General features: G+C 45.5%; 1 non-coding gene across 1 annotated transcript; it reads left to right on the forward strand.

Moving 5' to 3' along the window:
• Positions 1-647: 647 nt before the first annotated feature.
• On the forward strand, positions 648-734 carry TRNASTOP-UCA (transfer RNA opal suppressor (anticodon UCA)). Its single transcript has one exon. It is a non-coding gene; the product is annotated as a tRNA-Sec (tRNA).
• Positions 735-6,324: the final 5,590 nt, after the last annotated feature.

Below are 6,324 nucleotides of genomic sequence, written 5' to 3' on the forward strand. Positions count from 1 at the left end.
CTGCCTGGCCAGGATTCCTCCCCCTTACCCCCACCACAGGGGACAGCTCCTCCTGGCTAGCACCTCGCCGCTGGGGGTGCTGATCCACAGCTAACCCATAGAGGGCAAGAGGCACCCCACCCGGGGCCATCCCCATGCTGCCTGCTGCCCCCTTCCCTGGGAACCCCCCAGTGCTGGCTCCACCTCCCAGGAGCACGCCTCAGATTGGCTCCCGCCCCACAGGACAGGGTGACTGATGGAGAGATCGACGACTTGATCTGCCCCTAGCCTGGGGCACGCCTTCCCCCCGCCCCACCCTGCTCCTGCTCAGCGATCAGCTGTTAGAACTCACACGCCCTACCCCGAGGCCCCGGGCCCTTCTCCCGCCGCAGCCGCGGGGAATCAACCAATCAGCTTCAGCAATATTTGCATATCTCATCTGCCGACAGCTGGGCAGGAAAAGCGTGAAAAAGGGGCTCCTAGCGCTATTTTCTCGGACCGAGATGAAAGAAAGAGCCTGAACCCTACTGAGAGAAGCCACTGTAGTGGAATAAAAACTGAGAAGGGTAAAATAGAAATAGTACAGGGAAAAGAAGGCTGATCACCCTCTCTTTAAAAAATAAAATGTTACTGGGCTTTATATAGATCTGGAATTGCTAGTATCAATTGCCCGGATGATCCTCAGTGGTCTGGGGTGCAGGCTTCAAACCTGTAGCTGTCTAGCGACAGAGTGGTTCAATTCCACCTTTCGGGCGACAAGCTCCTGTTTGCTCCCTGGAGTTTCCCCCAGCAATGTTTGATTAATTAATAGCATTCTTTTTATTATTGATAGTATTATAAATTGGTGAGGTTCCATCTTATTGTGTGATTAGTGATGGCATTGGTGGGTGAGGTTCTTGCTGACTGCTGATTAAGTTTCCAGGTGACTGACTCTTGGGAGGAAAAAAAGGGTTCCTATTTTTGATTAGATGGATGAAGGGTAATGAGGAGAATTCCTATTATTGAGTGATGGTGGGAGAATTTTCCTACTAGTGATGAGCTGGTTGCTACAGGCAGATAGAGTACCACTATTTCCCTGAACGTTCTCAGTTTGGGCATGCCATGAAAACAAGCTTGCCATTTTTATGACTCTTCCCTGCATTTGATACCTTGCTATTGTTGCCTCCCTGTGTCATTTCACATCCTACAAGAGAGGAAAAAATAAAGGAAACCTTGCTCTAGGTCTGCTCCCTATTGAATATACTCTGACTCCTACCCACATGCTCATGCAGATTCATCACTCCAGCAATAAACATGGGTGCTAATGATGTCACCCAGCCCTATGAAAAATAAATGCTAAAGTGAAGCTGGAAAATGTGTGCTCTAGATAGGAGGCGATAATTCTGTGATGTCCAATTGTAGCAGCTCCAGCCCTGGCGTTAGGATTTGTAGGGCATCCAAAAAGCAGACAGCTCTAAGCTAGCCCAGCGTGGGGCAGAGTGAACTTGGCCCATGCGTTTCCTCCCGTTTGGTCGCACTGCCAGGAGTGGGTGTTCTGACCCATCAATCCCACTGCTGGAGGGCAGGAATAGACTCACCCATGAGCTGTTGTGACAATACAAGATCATGAGGCCTCAAGTGTTGGTGCTGGTTGTGCCTAACGCTGACCTTGAGTGACTCTGTTTCCATCACACAAATTGGCTCATTTGGTTTGATGGATGTTGGGGTAATAGAGCATCAAGTGCTTCCAGTACCATTATTTTTTGACTGAACCCTAATTGCCTTAGATCTCCTGAGCACTGCCGCCAATCAGAGACCCTCTTCTTTTGCATTAGCCAGTACTGTCATATCTATGCATAAACTGGCCTTTGGGCCAACAGTTTTCTAATGCTCTGAAGCGCACATGTCACGTCAAGGCTGTTTATTTATTTGTAGGATATTTGCGTGAGCTTTCCACAGTGCAGCTAGGAGCGACATGAATTCCAGATGGCTGTCCGCTTTATGCCATTCCATCTGTTTCTGTAAATCAGTCAGTTTGCGTCCTCTTCTCATAATGCACTTTCTGTGTGGAATACCACCCTGGCCTCAAAAATTAATTAATATAATGTAATTTGGCTGTGGGCTTTTGTTTCCATCAAGAGTCGCTCTGGAAAGGCCTTTGCCCTGCAATAGGCAGCTGAGAATGGCAAAGCTAATTGCCAGCTTCATAACAGAACATAATAAGTCTCTTTCATGTGTGGTTTATAAGGGAACATGCTGTTTGTATCTTTTTTCTCCAAGAAGCAATCTGGGATTAAATTATGACAATCAAAGTTTTATATTCCACCCCACGCCCCACACACAAGCACACAAATGGGGGTTATATGCTCTGAGCTAGAGTTGAACTGTACAACCACCCAGCTTGCATCTGTTCTTGGCACTGACTTCGCTTGTTTCTGCAAAGCAACAAGAACAAACCTGCTCCTAGTCACTTGTCTTGGAAGACAGTAGCAGTTTTAGATTGTGCGTAGTAGTCTACCTTTAGGGGGAGCTAGTGGGTACCTGACTGTCAGACACCTCAGGGAAAAGGCCCGTGGATCTCTTCTTCTGCTCCATGAAGGTTGTGGTAAGCGGAGCTGGTTGCAGGATTTATGGGGTACTATGCAAAGTAGTATATCTGAAAGTAAGCACCAGTTGCTGCTTCCCTAGCAGGTATTTCGCCCACCCCTCTGCATTTAATATTCCTCATTCTGCAATCCCTGCTTAACTGGTGCCAGCACCCTACACTCCCTCTGCTTTGCTACCTCTGGTGAGCTACCTCTGCTCAGCAATCCAGCAGTGGGGGAGAGAGTGCATGGAAAGTGCCTCTTTTTACCTGCTCTGCACAAGGACTAGATACCATTGCAGTCCCAGCATTCAGGATTCCACAAAGTGAGTGAAGCGGAAGCAGGGACACAGCCCTGCACTGATCCGCAAGGGGAACTCAACCGTGCATCCGGCTGGTTGGGGAGGGACAGTGCCTCTTCCTGGGGCTGTGTGCCACCCCCAGCACAGGGTTGTGCCTTAGGAACACAAACTAACCCAGTGAATGTGGAAGGCTAGGTAGTGAATTCATTCTCTGCTGTGCTGGTATAGGAGCCAGAATGGCCCACAGCTGGGGGACATGAGGGCTGGCTTTCCAGCTGATGTATTGGAGGGTTGTGAGGAATGTGAGGCTCTTGGAAGAGTGGTAACCTATGTGTGTTGGTATCATTTGACTAATCCTATGGCTAGAGTAGAACATTGATGCTGAACCAATTGGTTACATCGTATTGGACAAGCAGCTAAAAACCGTGGACATTTCACATGATGCTGTGCATGCATTGCTAGCACCAGGCATTTGGATTCAGTGACTGGTCTGGTAAAGTGTTCAGCATTTGAACCAAACGAGTGCTATGCCTTACATGCAAAGTACTAAGCCAAAATGCATTGAATGATCTGAAAATGGTTAAAATACGAGCAATGGAATATTTAGGCCCACACTGCACGAGAATTTTGCTTTTGCTTTTTAACTGAAATGAAGGCACCTCACTTTGTTTTCCAAGTGGAATCACAGTGTGGGGTGGAGGAAGTATCGGTATTCATGGGTGAATGTGTGTGACATGGTGCTCTGTGGGTATGCGCTCTGTGATCTGACTCAGTGAACATGTGTTTATAGGTGAGTATATGCATGTGTTTTGGGGTGCATATAACAGTGGCTCTGCCTGGGTTGTCTGCAAGGGCTGAACCCAGGACTTCTGGATCTAAAAGAATAAGCATCACAGAATTAATCCAAATCGCTCCCATAAATCTCTTTTGTGGTGCAGCCACTAGAGGGGAACAAAGACCCACGCTGCGTTAATGTGAGTTACATATACACAGGCAGGCCCAGCTCATCAGCTATAGTTGAGAAGCACACAGCAAAGCTTGGGAAGTGGGGGGAATGCAAAGCTGGCCTCTGTGCCCAGCTGCTTTTAGGCTGGCTGTGTGCTGGGACAGTCTCCCTAGTGACTGAGATGGCAGCTAAAGATTAGCAGGGAAGCCAAAGCAGGAGCAGGAACGGGTGGGCAGGCAGCGCGGGTCTGAGAGCTGTCATTATGCTGGTTCTGCACCACTGGAGGGTCTCCAGAGCCAGCTACGACACTTTTAGAGCCCAAGCGCGCTGATGGGGTAGTGCAAAGCAGCTGCACCACAGCAGAAAATTTGGGCCACTCTGTGCTTCTGTGTGCAACCTTTTTTTTTTTTTTTTTTTATGAATGGGGAAAGCTGAGTTCTCGAGCCTGGGCAGGTGCCAGGGTTATTGTTGTCTGTGTGAGTCAAAGACGTCACGGAAACACTGGAGGGTTTGATTTTGAACAGAGTGTACCTGTGTGCATCCCACACGCACACACACAGCTACAGAGGCCAGAGCTCAGCAGAGAGGCTAAGAGTGTTTGCTATTAGCATATTGACCTGAAGTCCTTAACGGTTATTAGACACACTCCCGTGGCAAAACGTTGGCTGGAGTGACTCACACAAATGGCTAGAGCTAGACAGGCACCCATCCTGCAAGGCTTTATTTGGAACGAGAAAGTGTCAGTCTTCTCCTCCCCAGTGCACTTCCCACACCAAATCCAGGAATGATCTCTTTGGTTTTGACAAGAGCTGGTCAGAAATGTCTTTTTCTCCATGGAAAATGTCAGCATTTGATCAAAAACCTGAAACATCAAACCCCAAAATTATTCCCTGAAAATTGCAAAAACAAAACCGCCAAAAATTAGCCAAAAGTGCCAAAAATCAAAGACTTTTTTGAGTTTCTGTGTTTTCTGATGAAAAATCAAAGTTTGAAGGAAAGCAGATCCCCGCCATGAAAATATTCATTTTCTTAAAACCCCAGTGTTCCATCTAAAAAGGTTTAAACAGAAAATGTTTTGGCCAGCCACTGTTTTGCTATTTTGTAAGTCATTTTATGTGGGAATAAAAAAGAGGAAACTAAAGTCAGAAATATAAATATTTTATTTCAATGTAAGATGCACAGGATACAATTCAGCAGGATTTAGGGACAATTCTTGCTTGCCCATCTTATGTGGGCAGTGCCATTCACACTGGTAAGAAAAGCAGGATTTGGGAGCTGGTTTTGGGAGGTGCTGAGTTCCCACAACTCCATTTGTCTTCAATGAGTGCTGAACGCTCTTAGCACACCACAGGAGCATTCTGCACCTCATAGGATGCAGCTGATGGCTCTAAGAGAAACCACATGTATTGCAAGGTATATAGCCAGGTCTTTTATGAATTATTGCCAGCATATAGACTCTCAGAAGCATTACTCTGATGTCTTCAGCTAATTTAAACTCCTTGTATTCGAACTGTAGTGTAAATCTGAATCACCTTCTTTGCTGAAAGTTACAAATAGACCTTGTATATCTGTGAGGGACTACGTTTATGGTATGTTTCAAACTTTTTACTAAATGTAACCTGTAAATGGTTAGAGTTTAAAACTGAAAGATTTTAAAATATATATTTTATACCACTGATGTTGTTCAATTGCTCTTTCCATTTCACTCCACTCAGACTTTGAAACTATGCTGGTCCTTTGGTTTATAATCTGTGTCAAGTCAGTTTCATTTTTCAAGCACTAGCACAATGCAGTTCTGTTTGGGACACAACAAATCAGAGGTTTTGTTTAAATCCATAAAGCTTTCTCTATTCCTTTCAGTCTATGAACATTCTTCCATTCCTATTAAGATTTGCAAAACAGTCTTTAAAAAAAAACAAAAAAACACAAAATCTGAAATCTGAATTTTGCACCCAAAGTGTGTTGATATCAGCCCTTTAAAATTGAGAAAAAGAAAAGGTCAATGTCACTGATAAAATAATTGTCATAAAAGGCAACTATACTGGCGAACTGTATTAACATGGTATATCCTGTGTGTGGCAATAATATTTGAAAGGAAAACGTTGTTTTTCAGATACAGAACTGTACTTCTGAACCAATACAGTAAAATGGTCTGGAGCTGTATGTCCTGCTTCTGCTCCTGAGTAGCCCTGAAAGAAACATAATAACTAATCATGGCAGAGATGCAGCGATATAGGCAGGATTAGAACTCTGTGCACACATTGCTGAGCTGTATCCCTATAATCTCCCACTGTTACCTGCCATTATATACACTTTGTCTCATGCTGCTCAAAGCAAACGTGCCTAGGGAAAACCAGATTCCAGCCCACTCCTGTTACTGTAGTGTAAAGGCACACCCATACATCACCTTCAGACTAAGGTGAGATGGGGGCATATCCCACAGTCCATGAGCATCTGAGCGATAACTAAGAAGCTTGCTGTATCAGTATCTAAAGGCTGGGTGGCTCAGAGCACTCAAGCCCATGAGATTTCAT

The sequence above is a fragment of the Emydura macquarii genome, unplaced genomic scaffold, assembly GCF_026122565.2.
Source record: "Emydura macquarii macquarii isolate MOO-44397 ecotype Brisbane River unplaced genomic scaffold, CSIRO-AGI_Emac_v2 contig_2676, whole genome shotgun sequence".
In the NCBI taxonomy this organism is placed as follows: Eukaryota; Metazoa; Chordata; order Testudines; family Chelidae; genus Emydura; species Emydura macquarii.